At 41.7% G+C, this 19,565-nt stretch overlaps 1 protein-coding gene and 1 long non-coding RNA gene across 8 annotated transcripts in view; one reads left to right on the top strand and one right to left on the bottom strand.

Moving 5' to 3' along the window:
* SIPA1L1 (signal induced proliferation associated 1 like 1) overlaps positions 1-19,565 on the top strand; it is a 157,056-nt gene that overhangs the window by 78,362 nt on the left and 59,129 nt on the right. For 6 of the 7 annotated variants that reach the window (XM_081881272.1, XM_081881270.1, XM_081881271.1 and 3 more), the window contains one exon: positions 8,710-8,778. The exons of the other annotated variant lie outside the window; for it this stretch is intronic. The gene's annotated coding sequence lies outside the window, so the exon portion shown is untranslated. The remainder of the gene's footprint in view (positions 1-8,709; positions 8,779-19,565) is intronic. 7 annotated transcript variants of the gene reach the window in all.
* LOC309353095 overlaps positions 1-19,565 on the bottom strand; it is a 48,602-nt gene that overhangs the window by 1,705 nt on the left and 27,332 nt on the right. The window lies entirely within an intron of this gene.

Below are 19,565 nucleotides of genomic sequence, written 5' to 3'. Positions count from 1 at the left end.
CGGAGCTTATCAAAGCCCCCTTTTCAACAAATTGATTTGGTGGGATTAAATTGTATGTTAGAATGAAAATGTGATGTGCAAAGCCAACAAGTATAATAACATTCCATAATGAACTAAATTATATGGACAGGAGGGAGGTTCTGCTGCAATATCACAAAATGACTAAACTCAAGTGATGTATAGTAATAAATAAATATATTTCAGAAGGAGAAACTACCACATGGTTTTAGCCAGCAGGATTCTGTTTTATGCATCTTAAATGGAAAAGAAGAAGCCACAGTCTAGGTTCCAATTCCGATGCTTTTGTTCCATAGCCTAAGATTAGGTAAACTTTAGGTTGAGGTGCATGTATAAAGTTTAGCCTAGGCTCAAACTTTTAAGCTGACTCATTTGAACTTGAGAAGCTGAAAACAGAATGTTTTGGACCCATGGACACATTTGGGTTTTTTTGCTTTAGTGCCTTGGGTACCATCATGCATGGCCACTTCTATCCCCCCCCCCTCCGCTAACCTGGATAAGCCAGAGAAAGATGGAGAAAAAGCACACACACACACACACACACACACACACACACACACACACACAAATATTTGCTTTTCCAAGGGATCTAAGTAAAAATCAAATCCGGTAGATTTAATTTGAGCCTTGAAAAGCGGACTGTATAGTTAAGTGGGAAATTTTCACCCTTCCAACTTCCTCCTTTAACAGTATGTACTTTTCAAGAGGAAAAAGAAGCTAACTATTCTCTTCACCTTATGACCAAAGGCAGTGTGTAGGGAATTCAGAGCTTTCATTGGGACCAACAAGGGCCACTGCACTCACAGCTACCACATTGGCTGCCGCTGCTGCTGAACAATAAGCATTACTGAGCCTGGATACGACCCAAAAAGTCGATCTCAGAAAAGGTCTTTAGAAATTCCAAGCTTGGTCCGATGTGATGCGTTTGGCCTATACATTAAAGTCCTATGCTAAGCTTAGTTTTGAATCTGTTGGCGGCTGGCGGAGTGAGTAAATGCGGAGATGAGTAAGACTGAAAGAAGCAGGGAGACTCTCTGATTTCAGCAAAGTAAAATGTTGTCTGGGTCATTGAGATATTAGACAAACATAGGTAATGCAGTGCTCTGTTAATTCCTTTAAAAGGAGTTGAAAGAAACTGCTGCTGTGTGATAGCATCAAGCAGTATCGCTGAGGGATATCTAATAGCTGATTATGCCATGCTGACACAGCAACTAGAGATCCCATCCCCCCCCCCCCTTGAAGCTTCTCAGCTTAGTACAAAGTCACCTTCATGGGTTTTTTTTTGTACTGTTCCAAAGAATCTTACAGTGGCAGTGCTTGTGTAAATGGAATATAACAATAAATATTTATATAGCCCATTTCAAGTTTTCAAATAGTTATTCACACGTTATCTCAGTAAGCCTCGCAGCAGCTCGTATTATCCCCATATTGTCAATTAGGATGATTTACCTAAGATGTCCTGTGAGTTCATGAATTTGTGATTTGGGACAGTATCCAACAAACACGTCCTGTCAGCACAAGGATTTCCCCATCTGACCCCAGATCTTCTCTGGACATTTGGGGGAACCACTAGAACAGGTTTAGGGGAGGAGATGGGGGAAGTCCTGTTGCACAAGTATAAATCCTTATATTAATGACATGTTACTTTGGTACTACTTTGCATAGAACCCTAGTACACTACCTACACCAGTTTGCATAATGCTTGGGCTTATATGCTTCTCTTTTCTTTTTCTTTTTTGTCAAAAGCTTCTGCTTTTGATTTTATGTTCCAGGTGACACCCACTTTGCCTGGGGGGTCCGTTCCTGGCCCCCGCACACGTCGGTTCAGTGCGCATAAGCATGTTCCGCCCCATTCAGCCTTCTACCACGTCCAAAAGGACCCACACATCAATTGCACATGTGCAAAATGGTCACTGCCTGAGATCACAGTTTCCTGTGATGATCAAATTTCAGGAATTGTGGCTTGTTTAACCTGTGTTGTGTTTGACAACCGACAAGAGCAAACCATGTTTTCAGATTCTGGTTTGTTTTCATCCCCTAGTTTAAACAGACCATAGTTCCCCAAGTTGAGAGAACATGGGCAATTCCGCCCTTTTATAGCTAGACTACACTACATCATCTTTAACTGTGTCTCTGGGTAACGATTTCCAATTACTTTCAATAAAGTTAGCACTTCTAAACATTTTCTTCAAATTGTATCTGAAGGTGGGAATGTAAATATTGTATCCTCTTCAGCTGTATACAAGATGCTTTATGGCACTAACTTATAGTTCATAGTAAAGAACATTTTTAAAAGGTCTCTGAGGTGTATATGTTTAGTGTGAATAATAATTGGAAGCTTTTGTACACACACCAACTTTTCACTGCCATGGAAGGTTTCTCTCCCACCTTCCCCTTTATTGTAATGTTGTTCTCTGCCACTCATAGGAATTCACAGCCACTGCCTAATCGATCTTATTTTCTTATGAAGCCCACCTATCCAACTGTGTTCTTGTTAGTATTTCCACTAATGAAGAAATATTTTTAAAAATATATGCTCTTTTAAAATAAAAATCAAGGATAAAGACCTTCCTAGTATAGAATATTGGAGTACAGATTCTTTTGCTCTGAACATGTTGCATATAGTGGGTTTCAGTGTGGTGTTAAACTGTTTGCAAATCAGGTGGCACTAAGATTTGCTTGCCTAATATTAACCTGCCAATGTTCAGCACATTCACTGGTAGAATTCTTTTGTTCTCATGAACCCTACCTAATTTATAATTAATAAAGTATGTTGTACATACCTATGCAAAGCAGATTCCTTGGATTCTCTTTTGCAGTTACAGAATGTTACCCAGAAATATACTCAAAGGGTTTGAGACTCGCTTCATGAGCTCTGTGACCTGCTCTGTTCCAATCTTGCATGAATTTCTGCAGCAGGGACTTGTAAAGTTGCCAGCTGGGTGCCTGTAGATATCTTCAATTCATTAAGCACTACACTCTTGATTTAGCGGTTAGATAAGGGACTCTGTTTGAAAAGCTGTGCTTCATTCATTTTTTGGCTCCAGTGTGGTGCCTCCTAAGAGGTGACATTCTTGCCTGGAGAAAATAGCACTCCACTAATCATTTTAGCAATAGAAGGGATGTGTTGCAGCCTGCTTGCTTTAAACTAGAATTCAGTCCATTCACACTTCCAGTCTGCCTTCTGCATTATCTTGGAGCCCTTCAGGCACTTGTAAAAACCACACTAAATCTGGATTAATTAGTCCAGAATGAATCCATTCCCTGCTTCTGACCTAAATTGCTAACTTCTTATAATTGCAACTTCACACACTAGGGCTTCGGGCAATTCACCAGGATGCCTAAAATGTTTAGCAGGGCAGAGTGCATCTTTATCCCAACTCCCAGTACGCCAGTTGTTTCTTGAAAGTTTAATTGAGCTGGAATGGGAATGGGGCCTCCTGCTGCTGCTGCGCCGCCAGAGCCCGATTTCTGTTCTTATCCTGAAGCAAACTTCTTAACCTGAAGCACTATTTCTGGGTTAGGGGAGTGTGTAACCTGAAGCGTATGTAACCTGAAGCATATGTAACCCGAGGTACCACTGTATAGGGAAGGTTGCAAAGCAATGGGATGGATGGATGGGGATGAGTTGATAGGGGCATTTGCTCTATGTGGAGAAGTAATTTTCCACAGGTAGATAACCAATATATTTTAAGTCAACTGCATCTATTTAACCTTCTTTGGCAGCCAGCCACATACTGTTTCTGACAGGATATGTGCTTTCAAGGAATAGGGGGAAAGGAACTTGCTTGTAAGAGGACAAAGATGCTGGCAATCAAACACAGTCTGTTAGAAGCCTCTGTTTCTAAATCCACCATGTCTAAAACTGGCAGCTGGAAAGCAGAGCAGAATCACAATAGTGCAGTAATGTTGTTTTATCTTCCTAAACTCTTTATTTAGTCAAATAAATAGGTTTCTGTGCCCGGAAAGTTGTGATGAGACTCCCAGAATATAGCAGCCACTTTCCTCTGGAAGTATCTAGCAATTATTTTATTCTTTTCAGGTACCTTCTTGTTTCGATAGATAGACATTTAGCTGTCCCAACAACATGTGGATTCCTGAAATTTAGCAATTTAAAGTCTCTCAGACGCCTATGTGGAGAGGCCATGTGGGGAAACATTGAAAGTGGGTAATGCATGAAGCACAGGAACCTTGTGATAAGATGGGAGTTCTCATAATATTACATTGGTGGATACTTTCCTTGCTTCTTTACTGTACTTTGCTATGTACAAGCCTGCAACTGAAATAATTTTGTGTTGTTATATGTGTGACTTGTGATGAATAATAAAAAAATTTAAAAAATTATCTTTGGGGGAGATTTCTCTCCTAAAGAGATGTGCCATAAGGCAAGATGATGCATTAGAATTCTAATAAGGTAAACAATGTTATGATACTGTAGTGCTAATCGGATGATATACCTGTACAAGGAATGACAAGGTGAGCAAGCGCTGTAGAGCTGCGTGTGTCAGCCATGAATGCTGCACCATCAACCCTCCTGTGTTGAGCAGGAAGATCTAAAGGGACCTTCTAAGAGCAGTCAGCTGAACATGCTTAGGAGCCTCTTCGTGAACCTTGATAACACAGCATGTCTCTGCATACCAGTTGCGGGGAATCTCAAGTGGGAAGAGTGTTGTTGCACTCACATCTGACTTTGAGCTCCCTGTGAACACCTGGCTAGCTACTCTGAGTAGGGGGTGCTGGACTATGGGCCTTTGACCTAATCCTGCAGGGTTCTTCTTCTTGTGTTCCTCTTGTGTCAGTTGTGCTTAGAAGACACATTTGTACCTTTCTAAAACTTATGGGGTATGCATGGTAGGGACAGGGTTGTTGGGGGCAGGAGGTGACATTCACCACCCCTGTGTTAGCATTCTCTGTACAGATAATTTTGTGAGAAGAACCTACTCAAGACTCCTTGACTGAGGATGTGGTAGCGATACGCATGCATGAATTTGAGGTATTCTGGATTGTGATGGGATAATGAGCTGCTTGTGCGTAAAAGCTTGATCCCTCTGGGGTTTGGCTGGTCAACCAAACCGAGTCACTAACGGAGCCCCCAAAGCATGACTCCGTCAGTCGCTGGTAGAATCTGACAGTGGGCGTCTACGGAACTTACTCCAGCATAAAAGCTGTTTGACGGACATGCGCCTCCTGGACTCTCTGCGTGACAGTTTCCGGCGAAGGGTGGGAGTTCCTAAGGGGGGTCTTGTTACCTCTTCACTATTCTCACTGGAAGTATCCCAGAGCCTCCCCTCCGACTCCCCTTCCGCCGGAGCTCCTGCTCTCCCCCTACTGGTTCCTTCTTCTGCTGCAGAATCTCTCCTATTCTCCTGGAGCCTTTCCACCACCTGTTCCTCCGATGGCAGTTCCCTGACATGGATGATGGAGTAAGTTAAAATGTGGGGATAAACAGAGCAAGAAAACAAACTTCTCGGCTTTCTTAGCAGGAATCAAAGCAATATATACTGAGCAGTTTGCAAGAATATTAGTAAATAATAATCTCTCAGATTATTAAATAAAGAAGGGAACTAGACAAGGCTGCCCTCTATCCCCATTATTGTTTATTACAACATTGGAAATACTGTTGCAGAATATAAGGGGATACAAAGATATTAAGGGTATGGAACTAGGGCGTAGAACTTATAAATTAACGGCTTTTTAGGAGGGTGTGGTCTTAACAGTGGAACAACCTAACTTAAGCATTCCCAAGGTTTTTAGAGGAAATTAAAAAGTTTGGAAAAGTGGCAGGCTTTAAAATAAATGTAGAAAAGACTAAAATGTTGATTAAAAACATAGATGAGCAGTCGAAAGAGATTTTGGAAAGGTTGTCTGGCCTAAAAATAGGTAAAAAAAAGAAGTTTTTGGGGATTTGGCTGACAGTGAGAAATCTCAACCTATTTCAAGATAATTATATTAAACTGTGGAAAGACATTAAAAAAGAGATAGAGATACGGGAAAGAATTATTTCCCTATTAGGTAGAATTTCAGCCATTCAAATGAATGTATTACCTAAGATGTTTTTATTCCAATTGATCCTTTTGTCAACAACTTAAGCTGCCTCAGAATGGAAAAAAGATATTTCTAAATTTGGCAGGGGAAAAAGTCTAGGATTAAACATAAAATTTTGATTGATAAAAAAAAAAAAGAGGAGGCTTTGCTCTGCCAGACTTGCAATTGTATTATGGGGCAGCTTGTTTATGTTGGTTAAAAGAATGGATTGTATTGGAAAATTCATATATTTTAGACTTGGAAGGCCATGATTTAAAGTTTGGCTGGCATTCATGTCTTTGGTATGGAAAAGCAAAAATTTATAAAAGTTTTGCAAACCAAATCGGGATAAATTTGTATAGAGTTTGGTACAAACTTATTGGAAAGGGAAAAAAAAACCCTTATGGTTATCACCCATTGAAGCAATCACAATCAAGAGAATTAACATGGATAGGCAATGGGCCACAACAGAGATCTGTTGGAATTCACAGGGAGCGGACCTAGATTGAAACCAATGGAAAAGTAAGGAGCTTAATTATGGATTGGTTACAGTATCATCAAATATATGATATGTTCAAATTAGATTTAAAAAATGGGTTTCCGGATCAAAGCTCACAGTTTGAAAGAGAACTATTATGGAATAAGGATAAATTATTGTAAAAAATGTATAACATTATTGGAATGGGAAAAGAAAGATGCGTTAGTCAAAGCTTTAAGGACACACTGGGCAATGAACATAGGACATAACATAGACCTAAACTTCTGGGGGAAACTCTGGAAGAATTATTTGAAATTTACCACATGTTATACTTTGAAAGAGAATTATATGAAAATGATGCATAGATGGTATTTAACTCCGAGTAGGTTGGTTAAGATGTACAAAGTAGGATTAGATCTGTGTTGGAAATGTTCTCATTAAAAGTGTTTTTATTTTGGTGATGCAAAGCATCAAATTAGTGGCATATTTATTATTTTATTACCTTTCAGAATAGAAATCATTTGAAGACAGGTTACATGTAGCAATGCATTTTTTGAAACTCACAGTAAACAAAATCAACATGCAACAAGTCATCAAGACTTCTCACTGTTGGTGGGAAACCGGAATAGGATTTGAGGTGGTCCTTCCCATAGTTATGCCTGTGTTGGGTTCCTTCTTCTATAAAGCTATTTAGCCACTAAAACGAAATCTAAAATAAAGTGATTTCTGTTCTAAAATTGTACTATTTTCAAGAAGTCGGTTCGGTTAATACCCTTTTGAGCTCACATATTGTATAGAATTTTTATCTCATACAAACACATTTTGATTAATTTGGTAATTCCTTGGAATGTCAATTAAGTCTGTATTCTGCCAGTATATTGGTCCCGGCTTTTGATACCTCGAGTGATCCTTACAGTCAATAGAATATTAATAGCTCTTTTTTTTTCATTTAAATATCACAGCCGTTCTCTGTTTAATTAAGTTCTGCTCTGTTATTGTCCTCCTGTTAGATGAAACTTTTTAAACAGAAGCAATAAGGCTGTTACTTCAGGGTGTGATGAGAGCTAGGCTTAAAAATGCCATATGTACGTTGTGGATTTTAAAACTGGCCAAGGCACAGGTTCCACACACTGTTTGTCAGGCTACCTGGCACCTGCATAAGCTCACATTTTGAATTGTAATATTGGTGATATTTTATACATGCCAAACAAGCCAGCAGACTCCGCAGTGCCAAGCAAAATTAATGTGAAGCTAATACTGCTTGTGGACACAGCTGGGCCACCGGTCGAAGCTGATGAAAGACACTCTGAGCCACTGAGGCCACCTGAGCCTCAAGTGACATCAATGGATTCAGAAATACCCCCAAGCCACTCCTTCACAGGGAGTCTAACCCCATCAAGAGCAGACCACCTCCCACCCATCTGTGGTTCCACCCAGGATGGGGGACTTCAGCCTAGGGAGGTTTAGTTGGCTCCCTTCTTGATGCTTTTGCATCACCTTATGAAGGCCTTTTATTATTCTGGCAGGCATTTGTCTTCCCAGGTGGCTGGTTGATTTTGTTTACTTTTGTTAATTATTATTTTTTGAACTTGCTCTCTCTTTTCTCCCAGTATAATTCAAAATATCATGGTTTTATTGTTTTGTATTTTTTACTGACGTAAGCCACCTTGAGTGACTCTTTTGAGACAGAAGTATGGGTATAAATGAAATAAACCAGCCAAATATTCTAAGCTCTATCCAATTTCCCACATATTTTGCTCTTGTGAAATATGTCTAGGCATCTATTGAAGGGATTGTTTTGTGGTTTCTCTCACACACTACTATTTTTTTTATATATATTTTACAACAGCAAGGTATCACTATGCTCAGTACAAAGTATGCCTCTTGTATTGGTTGGCATTCCAGTGTGTATCCTCAGGCAACCATATACGTTTTCAGGAGTTCAAAAACAGTGAAGAGATTTTTACACAATGAAGTGAATAGTTGTTTTGAATTAAATACGTCTGCCCTCTATTTGCACCCAATTGGTCTGAACCCTGTCCCTGGATTTTTGGAAATTGTTTCTCTTACGTCGACTTAGCCTTTCCACCCTTTCTTCTTGATTTGCATTATCATTGTTGTTGTCATTTGTAACAACTGATTGTCCCCTGAACGTTTTGTAATAGTGGCATATTGTTTGTTTTCTCTAGGTTTTACTTTTTACTGTGTGGATGCTGAAAATGAAGTTCATGAATTTGCCAGGATGCCATGAAGCTATAGTAGGTGCTTCTTTCTTTCCCATTGTACCTCTTATATGCCAGTTCCATATGTGTACATGTGAAACCATATGGCTTCATTCCTAGGCTTAAATCAAGACTTTGGTTCTACAAATAGAAGGAGAGGGAGGTGACCTGGGCTGGTTTTCCTCTTCCACTGCAGCCTGTTGCATTGCATTCTCTGAAAACATGCTCTGGAGAGTTGGGGAACAGTGTGGGAAATGACACTGAGGACTACAAGAGGAGAGAGGAATAGTCAAGTGTTGCCTCCCACTCCTTCAGCCCCCAGGATCTCCCTGCTGGTTCAGAAGCCTTCAGGGTGTAATGAAGAAAAGAATGGGCATTCCATTTGTGAAGGGGAATTCTGGCTCCAACCCATAGGATGGGGAAGTGGTTTAGGCCAGCAGGCCAGATCTTTACCTCCTTACTCCTGTGCCCCAACTTTGACAGATGGGCAGGATGTCAGTCAACTGATGGTACAGTGACATCTTGGTTGTAAGTCCTGGAAGTCCTGCTCCCTCCCTGCCTTGCAGGCCTTTTTCCACCTGACCAGGAGGGTAGGTCCTTGACTGACTCCAGCTACGAAAGCTGAGGCTGCTGAACAGTATCTTGGGCTAGGGGATTGTTTAGGAGGGTTGTTGGCGGGGATTGTTGTTGCTGCTGCTGTTAATATTTTATATCTTTATTTTGGATCTTATGATCTTTGTGGAAGTTGTTTGATTTTGTTGCATACTTTTTGAAGTTTTGTTTATTGTTTATGACTAGTTTTGTTATATTTGTAGTTATGTAGTTTTTATACGTTGTAAGCCACCTTGAACATGGTTTTAACTTTGGAAAGGTGGCATACAAATAAAATGACTGATTGACATCAGGTGATTTGTTTTCCTTTTCTCACATGGTTTGACATCGAACTGTTTGAGCCAATGTATAGGGCTTTGCAGGCACCACCAATCGGCTGATTGTCAGTGCTTGCCAATCCCTGTTGTGCCTTTTCAGGCAGCGACCATCAAGGTGCTTCTAGGCACAGCTGATAGTTGGCTCTTGCAACTCCCTTCTGTACAATTGCAATGATCACCTATTAGCTGATTGGTACCATTTGCAAAGGTGCAGGGTTTTTCAGGCACCTTTACCTGTCCCACACCTGACAACACCTTGTGGACCAAATGCGGAGGCCTAATTAGGCCTGAGGGCAAAAGGTTCCTCATCACTGCCGTAGTATATGATTAATTTTATTACTGTGTGTTGTTCTAGTGAGCTGTAGAACATACTAAAATACATATTTTTGTTGGGTTCAATTTAAGTTTGAACATCTGAAATAAAATCTGGGTTCATCAGCAAGAAGGTTGATTAATTTCACCTTCTGTGAAATAGCACACTGCTCAGGCAGTTCACTTGAAATGCAAATCTTCTTTTTATTTTTAGCAAACAATTAATCCCTCACAGGGGAATGTGGGTGTAATTGTCAAATCTAGCAAAGGACTGCTATTAAGCCAACTGCAACAGCAGGTGTTGGGTGGAATCTCCTCCAGCCTTTACCAACTATTGCGCTGATTTTTCATTCTTAAGATAGCCAGATGAAGCTCAAACAAAAAGGAAGGTGTTTCATGTATTCTTCCTTACCTCCCTTATTTATTTTGATTGTTTGGGAGAAGGTTCTCTCTCTACCTTGAGGTTTTGAGTCTTACTGATTTCCTCTTCCGTATTTATGAAAGCAAAATTAGTCTGTGCGATAAAGTTGAGACAATTGATTTTGAAGAAGGGACTTTAATTAGACATATGAAAATGAATTTTTAGTACAGAGCCTGGTGGCCTGTTGGCTGCATCAGTGCCATGAGGATACAGTTGCTGGAGTTACCTTCTTTCTCAGTCTGCTTCCCATGCACTTCCTATAGTGTGCTTTGTGTAGGTCAGGTGTTTAACGTGTGTGTATTGTCTAAGAATATACTAGCCATATTTAGAACTGTCAGAATTTTACTGCATTTATATTCTGGGCCAAAGTATATGGTTCTTTCCAAAGGTGGTAGGATATCGTCCAGAAGACCATAACCTGTAGATCATTTCCAGCCCCCTCTTACACCAGAAGACAGGGTTTAGAGCTTCTCTTGGCCCATGCTTTGGAAAGCCCCAGCTCATTATTAATATAGGATTGAGGATATCTTTCTGTTTCTCTCTTTGCCCTGTCCTCCACCTTCCTTTCTTCCTCTGTGGCTTATAAAGCAGAAACAACCTGTCTCCTACCTCTGTTCTTCCAACCTCACCCTCCTGACATGGGTGGGGAGAAAAACAGCCTCAGCATCTCTTACAGCCTCACCACAGGAGGCTTTGCACTAGCAGACATGTTTCTGCTTGTGCATGAAGAGCACCTGATTCCTCTAGCACTGATTCCTCCAACACAGTGCAGCCTCCTTTGCCCCCAAAAGCTTCTCTTGCTCATGGGGATAACAGAATGGGAATATGCCATAGTGGGCTGATGGGATTGGGGACTTGATGAAAATGACTATTTCAGCAAAAACAGCTAGCCAGAAGTCCACTAAAGAATCTTGACTCTTGGACTCTGCTGGTTTTGCAATTTCTGATGACACCTCTGCTGTCCTACTTGCAAAAACATTCAGATGTGCTCTTTCAGCATGTCAATTACATGTCTATATACAGTGGTGCCTCGCAAGACGAAATTAATCCGTTCCGTGAGGCTCTTCGTAGAGCGGTTTTTTCGTCTTGCGAAGCAAGCCCATTGACAGCTTAGCAGATTAGCGCTATTAGCGGTTTAGCGGCTTTTAGCGATCAGCTGTTAAGCGGCTTATCAGCAGATCAGCTGAAAAAACCCGCAGCAACTCGCAAGACATTTTCGTCTTGCGAAGCAAGCCCATAGGGAAATTCATTTTGCGAAGCGCCTCCAAAACGGAAAACCCTTTCATCTAGCGGGTTTTCTGTCTTGCGAGGCGTTCGTCTTGCAGGGCACCACTGTAATGTTGTAGTCCAGAGTGATGCAGCATTTATAGTAATTGTGGCATAGCATGTTTTTGAACCTATCCCCGACTTGTACCTCCTGCTCCCAAAATACAAACTTTGTGGCTTCTTCTGTGAATGCAGTATAGAAACTGCACTTTAAGATAAATTTGATGAGCTCTCCTTGATTTTATAAGAGGTGTTTTCTTTTATATTTTTCATCTGTTCAGTAGCACTTCAGGTCATTTCCTCCGCTTCTCCAAAATGTTTGGACTGTGCTCCCAATTTTGGATAGGCTTTCTTTTCATTCTCTTGGCATTGTATTCCCCACGCAATGCTCATAGCTTCTGCTGTTGCTTTAATCAGTCTAGCTATCAGTATTACAACACAAGGTCAAACCCTACCTGAAGTTGGGGCAGGGACAAGGTGAGATGCAAAGCAGGTGCTGGTGTTCAATATCTCCTCCTACAAGCGCAGAGGGCAATGTGCCAGCCGAGTTTGCTCTGGAATGGAAAAAGATTATTCAGGAACAGGTGGGTTCTAAACATCATTCTAAGAGATTGTGTTGTCAAGTTTGAGATGGTGCTCAGAGAGTGTTTGAGGTCTTCCCACTTGCAGAGTTTCTTCCAAAGCCACAGCTAATGGAAAAGTTGCTATAATCTTAAACCAAGTGACAGACACTTAGCAAGTTACTGGCATCTATTTTATAGTATGTGTGTTTTTTCTGATTCCTGGAAAAAACATATTAAACTTCTAGCTGTTAAACAAAATTGTCAGATTCTGGTCCTTTCACATACAGTGGTACCTCGGGTTATAGATGCTTTGGGTTACAGACGCTTCAGGTTACAGACTCTGCTAACCCAGAAATAGTACCTCGGGTTAAGAACTTTGCTTCAGGATGAGAACAGAAATTGTGCTCTGGAGGCGCGGCAGCAGCAGCGGGAGGCTCCATTAGCTAAAGTGGTTCTTCAGGTTAAGAACAGTTTCAGGTTAAGAACGGACCTCCAGAGCGAATTACGTTCTTAACCAGATGTACCACTGTATAGACCCTATCACTGATAGACTGATAACCTTTCAACCAGGCTTCTGCATAGTCTGATCAGACCTGTTCACAGGAGATTTCTCCACTTCTGCATCAACAATCAGCACTCTCTAATATTGTGGCTTGCACTATGATCTTTCTACTTTACCCTCTCTGCCTGTCCCAGAAAATTAACCAATATTCTGGTTTCGTTAGTAGCTCATCTCCACTAAATGACTATTCACATATATCCTTTTCTAAATTATCTTCTCATCAACATAGCATTGTATCAGAAGCCCAGTTATACTAGAGGACCTTGATCAACTGGGAAAATAGCCAGATGCAACCAGTTTATCCAGCACCCAGAAATTATTATAGGCTCAGTAACCCATAAAATATTTGTTCACAGGCAGTGATCACTGGCTATTCTTGCTTTTTAATTCAACAGTCCCATGCACTGAAATTCTTCCATGAACTCTTCTCTACTCTGGAAAATCCCATGTATGGGAGAGACAACATAGTCCTAGGGATTGTCTCTTCTTTTTTTCTACATATCTGCTTCCTATTCTGAGGTGGGAACAAAGCCCACATCAGAACGTGGAACAGGAAATAGCAGGGACATCAGAATGTGGAACAGGAAATAGCAAGAACAACTCACAAAGACCCAGTTAGCTAGATGGAATTATTTAACTTGAACGTGTTTTCAAGTAATGCTTCAAACCATGAACCAGTTTTTGAATTGGCTAATAACAAAGATCCCGAAGAATAACCATATGTCTGCCTCTGATACGTGGGCAAAGTTCTCCTTTCTATTTGGCAGGATGATAGACAACCAGTTCACAAAATGATTTCATTCACATTTGATAAATGGTTATCTGATTCCACTCTATATTGCTGAATATCTTCCTTGATAATGTGATCATGATAGTTTGCTGTACTATATTGTTGTACTTTCACTGATACAGAGTACAGGCATAGTTCTAGTGAAGCAAGTGAAAAAGCAAATGTATGTAAAAGAAGAAGAAGCTAGGGGCCTAGTCTTTTCCCAATAGCTTCTCACGTGTATTTAACAACAAAAATAGTTGTTTCTGTACAGATGAAACTTCTCACTTGTCCTGCAAAGCACATATTTTCTATTTTGCATTCTGTAAAAAGCACGACACAAGGAAACACTCATAGAATCATAGAATCATAGAATCATAGAGTTGGAAGAGACCACAAGGGCCATCGAGTCCAACCCCCTGCCAAGCAGGAAACACCATCAGAGTACTCCTGACATATGATCGTCAAGCCTCTGCTTAAAGACCTCCAAAGAAGGAGACTCCACCACACTCCTTGGCAGCAGATTCCACTGTCGAACAGCTCTCAAATATTTAGAGCAATTTCTGCTTTCAGGTACTTTGGTATGAAATATAAAGTCAGTTTCTAAATACTGCCATGGATATTGTTTAGGGCTAAGGATGTCCGCTCTTAAATAACAGGTGAGTGGGTGGTGTGTATGCGGAGCTTGAGAGCAAAAGGCCCTTACACTCCCCATTACCATCAAATGTCACACCAGGATGCAAATGAAAAGGTAGGCAGCGACCTACACAAGAGCATTCTTGGCATCCTGAAAGACTTGACTGCTGTGAAATAATAGGAGACTGAGTTAGCTGTTTGATTAGCCAGTTGACCGGCTTCCTCACTTGGTGCTTTGCAAAATCCACTCAGTTGAATGCTTTTCCTTTTTACATGCAAATGCATGTGCACACAAGTGCTATCTTTCATTTGCTCGCATTAATTATAAGTTTGGTTAGTCTTTGAGATGCCACAAGGCTGCAGCAGACTAAACACAGTTACTCCTCTGGAAATTAATTATAAACGTATCTGTGACAACTTGAAACTACTTTTGAGTGAAATCAACCCATGTTTCTTACTTCTTTGTTACTCTTAGTCTCTCTGCAGATTAAACATATAATTTAGCTTTATTTTAGGAGGGCGTGAGTTATCAGGCAAATATGAATTAGCACAAAATTGTTGTGATTTGCCATCTCTCAGCATCTGCATTCTGAAGTGAAGAAACCAACCTCCACACTGTGGTGCAGTATAGAGTTTACAGATGAATCACATAGGTTTCGCATATCTCTGCAGTTTTATATTTATCTTTTATACCACTAAAAGCATTAAGTTTATGATAATAGCCATTTCCTTAGTGTGACACTGTGGGGGTGGGGGTGTGTGACAGTGACATGGAAGATGCTGAAAGAAGGAGCCTTAAAGCATGTTAAATTTCATTTTTAATGCTTTTGGTATCTCAGATCAGCAGCTCATGTCCCTAATTAATTAAATCTTCTAGAACTATAGTCATGGAGAGTGTAGCCAATAGACAGGTGAAGTTCTTGTCTCTCACGAAAGACAAATTATGTGTAATAGCGAATAGCACTGTGTAACAGAGAGAAAAAAATGTAATTGGATGAAAATTTGGAGCTGACTTTAATAGATATTGGTCAAGTAAAGCAAAATATATTCAGACCTGCACTGAGATACACAAGGCTTGATTGACACTGGATGGAACCCCATAGCCAGCTCCAGATGGAAGGGCAACACAGAGGATGCTCAAGTCTCACAGCAATCGTCTTGTATTTGTATTAGTATCACCTGCTAGAGGAGGAGTCTCCTCTAGTCTTTTACCTTTTTTTTCCTTAGTGCAATAAAGCTGGTCCTATTCCATGGTAGTGATGAGGAACTGTTCGTCAGGTGGCTGAAGGATTCCCATCCAGCCAACTGAGCCTCTGGATCTAGACCAGGAGTGGGACAGGGTGGGGTGGGGATGCAGTTTGCATTGTGGGTAAAACATCTATTCGCTTGTTTGGAAAGGCTTCTGTTCACTCTACTGTGAAGCATACCCTGCTGTGTTATGCCCTGCCCCCCATTACACCCCCGTTCTGCCCTCTTCTGGGTCCAAAAGGACCCATGCGCTGGCAGTCGTGCATCAGTTGGACATAATAAAATGGTTGCCTCCTGTAGGCTAATGGTTACAGCAGTAAAATAAAAGGGCTGAAATTTTAATTGATAAATTGCCACCTATAACTTTTTAATTGTGAAAATTAAAGTCCCTTGATTTCAGTGGATAGCACCCTATGCTGTGATTTTTTTTTTTTAATTAATAGATTCTTGACTTTTTCTTTGTCTCAGCTGTGGGAGGCCTTTTTTCAGTCACAAATAACCAACAGCCAAATAGGCTTACAAAATTCCATCCTAGAATGAGTTAAATTTACTTTTATAGAACTCTTACCCATGTGACATTATTATATAAACTGCAATCAAAAAAATAGTGTGGAAAGGCTGATTAAAGCTGTTTGATGCAGAGGAACAGGCAGACGCCTACACATGTGCCGTAGGTAATTTGCTTGTGCGGATTTTGAATTTGAATCTAAATCAGATTGTTTATGTGCATGTGTGTGAGAAGTAAAAATAAAAGCAGGCTGGAACAGATGTGAGTATTTTCCTTACTAACCATAATTAACCATAGAGTTGGAAAGGATTTTAAAGGTCATCTCCTCCAAAGCCCTGATCAGTGGCCATCTACCCTCTTTAAAAACCTCTAATGAAGGAGAGTCTTCTGAAGCAGTCTGTTCCATCATTGATCAGTTAGTACCATCTGGAATTTCTTCCTAATGTGTGGTCAAAATGAGAAAAGCAGAATATTCGGGGGGCAGGGACCTATCCATTCGCATCCACCCAGCATTGCTTCTAACTGGTTCCTTCTTAAATAAAAGTAATCAAATATCACTGCTAACTAGAATTACCGCCTAACTAGAAATGCCCCAAATGAGATTTGATAATGGATTTAGAACTCTCAGTAGATCCCCAACGATGTGCTCCAGGGAGAACTGACTTCAGGCACCAGGCCCTTTGGCAAAGCAGAGGAGGAATGACCACTGGGAGGAGCACAAAAAGAAGAAACACCATGTTGCATGGTTGTGAAGCAGCACAGCCGGACACTTTCATCTGCCTCAGCTGCAACAACACATGTCAGCTGCAACAGCCACAGCAGGCGTTGTAACTCCCCAACAGTTTGACTTCACCCCCAAAGATACACTCCTCCATTGTCTCCCAGGACAATCGATACCTACCAACCAACCAATGGATTTAGAACTATCAGTAGAATTCCTAGGCAGCGCTCTCTTGGGTTCCATCCAGTATCCTTGTTTGCAGATTCAGCAGGCCTTTAAAAGAATCTGGAGCTTTGACAAACATGCAGCAATGGCTAGAGACTCCTGAGGGGGCTGAGGCCTATGCAGAATCATCTTAGGTGGTTAAGAGAGAACATAGGGGTCTTGATTTGTGTGCAGTTTGTTGCCTGTCTGAAGTTATGGAGTGTTCCATGCATATATATGTAGGGGCATCCAAAGTGGTTCTTCTAACTCAGGTTTGGGGAACCTCCAGGCCAGAGGCCAAATGCAGTGGTGCCTCGCAAGACGAAATTAATTCGTTCCGCAAGTTTTTTCTTCTTGCAAGTTTTTCGTCTTGCGAAGCACGGTTTCCCATAGGAATGCATTGAAAATCAATTAATGCGTTCCTAGGGAGACCGCCTTCAGACCAGATCCGGGGACAGTCTGTCCCCGGACCTCTTCTGAAGGCTGGCGGGGGGAGAAGGACTTTTCTCCCCACCGCCAGCCTTCAGAACAGCCTTCTGAAGGCTGGCGGTGGGAAGAAAAGCCCTTCTCCCGCCGCCAGCCTTCAGAAGAGTTCCTGCAGGGCTGCCTAGGCTACGGATAGCAGCCTGCTGCCCGGTGCGAGGGACGCTCTGAAGCAGAGCGCCCCTCGCGCGGGGCAGACATTCGCAGCTTGGGGAGCCCTGCAGGACTTCCCGGCAGGGCTCTCCAAGCTGCGGATAGCAGCCTGCTGCCCCGCGCGAGGGGTGCTCTTAAGCAGAGCGCCCCTCGCACGGGGCAGACATTCGCAGCTTGGGGAGCCCTGCGGGGAACTCTTCTGAAGGCTGGAGGCGGGAGAAGGGCTTTTCTTCCCACCGCCAGCCTTCAGAACAGCCTTCTGAATGTTGGCGGTGGGGAGGAAAACCTTCCTCCCACCGCAAGCCCCGGGAACAGAGGAGAATCGCTGCGCGCCTTCTCCTCTGTTCCCGGACCTGTCCTGAAGGCTTGTGGTGGGAGGAGGGCTTTCCTCCCCACCGCCAACATTCAGAAGGCTGTTCTGAAGGTTGGCAGTGGGGAGGAAAAACCCTCCTCCCACCGCAAGCCCCGGGAACAGAGGAGAATCGCTGCGCGCCTTCTCCTCTGTTCCCGGACCTCCCACCGCAAGCCTTCAGGACAGGTGCTGCGCTTCCCCGCTGTCCCCGGAGATTTCCCTATGGGCTTTCGTCTTGCGAAGCAAGCCCATAGGGGAATTCGTCTTGCGAAGCCGCCAAAAAATCGGAAAACCCTTTCGTCTTGTGGGTTTTTCGTTTAGCGAGGCATTCGTCTTGCGGGGCACCACTGTGCTTGAAGGGTCTGGAGTTTAAACTCCTGCTTAGCTATAAAAGCTCACTGAATGGCCTTGGCCATCACTGTCTCTTCAGCCTACCCTTAGCTCTTTGGAGGAAACATGGGACACAGATGTTATTGCTAGATTTGTATTGTTTTGATTATCATTATTTTCGTTTTGCTGGTGGCTTTGAAGATCATGAATTTTGAGGAAAGGATCCCTGCATTGATTTACAGCATTAACATTCTAATAATAAACTTTGCAGTGTGCAACTTGAGCATCAAGGTCAAACAGCTGGTGTGGCTTGTGACAGCCAGCTAATAAGGTGGAAATGAGTTTACCCCAATGCTTTTTTTATTCTAAGATCCCTAGATCAGTTTAGTTCATTTCAATATAAATTATAAAAACAAACAGTTAACACACAAAACAGGCAAAAAAAATGCAGTCACTCCCTTCCCGGCTCTTTCCTAAGCTGAATAATATCCAGTACATCTAAAGCTCTGGCTCCACCCTACAATGTCACTTAGCTTGTTTTTCTTTGGTTCTCCCTTCTCCCCACTCCAGTGTTTAAGAGGTTATTTGTTCCATACCTCCCCTTTGGCCAGGATTCGTAGGGAATTGCCATCCACCAGTGTCATAATGTTTCGGTGCCTGCAGGAACTTAAAAGTTATAAATCTGTAGGCTTGCCGTATGTCAAGAAAATTCCTGACATGTCCTGGTTTTCGGGTGTAAAAATGGTGTCAGGGGGAATTTTGCCGAATCAGGGAAATCACTATTAAAACAATTTTGAAATATGACAACCCTATGAATCTGGCTCAATGCTCAACATGTTTCTTCTTTGACAATCACTGATAAATTGTAGTCAAGCTGGAGAGCACAGCTGACATTAAGACAAGAGCTAGATTTGTTTTTGCAAATATTTTGTATTTCCAGTCAGCTTTACGTGTGAAACAGCACAGAGCATGCAGAGTTCTCTCTAGAAGTAAGCACCAGACAGCTGGATTTATTCTGAGTAACAGACTTATAAAAAAAACACATTGAATAAACCCCAGATGACTACCTCCCCCCCTCTTATTTTTACTTGTTTTTAAATACCAAATATTTACTTTACAGATTATGTTTGGCATGCAGAAATTATACCTTGTCATTGAATTATATTAAACATAAAATACTGTATATTTTTCCCTTTTTCTTTTTTTCTTCATTTTCTTTTTCTGAGCAATTGTGTTTTTACAGTGAGTTGTGATCAGTTGAAGCCAAGGAAGGAACAGTTATAAACTCACCAAACTCAGTGGATCTCTCTCTCTCTCTCTCTCTCTCTCTCTCTCTCTCTCTCACTCACTCATTTTCTTCAGAGTT

This window comes from Podarcis erhardii, assembly GCF_964252035.2.
Source record: "Podarcis erhardii genome assembly, chromosome: 1".
Classification (NCBI taxonomy): domain Eukaryota; kingdom Metazoa; phylum Chordata; class Lepidosauria; order Squamata; family Lacertidae; genus Podarcis; species Podarcis erhardii.
The sequence above is the reverse complement of the archived record's forward strand: the minus strand, read 5'-3'. Positions and strand labels throughout refer to the sequence as shown.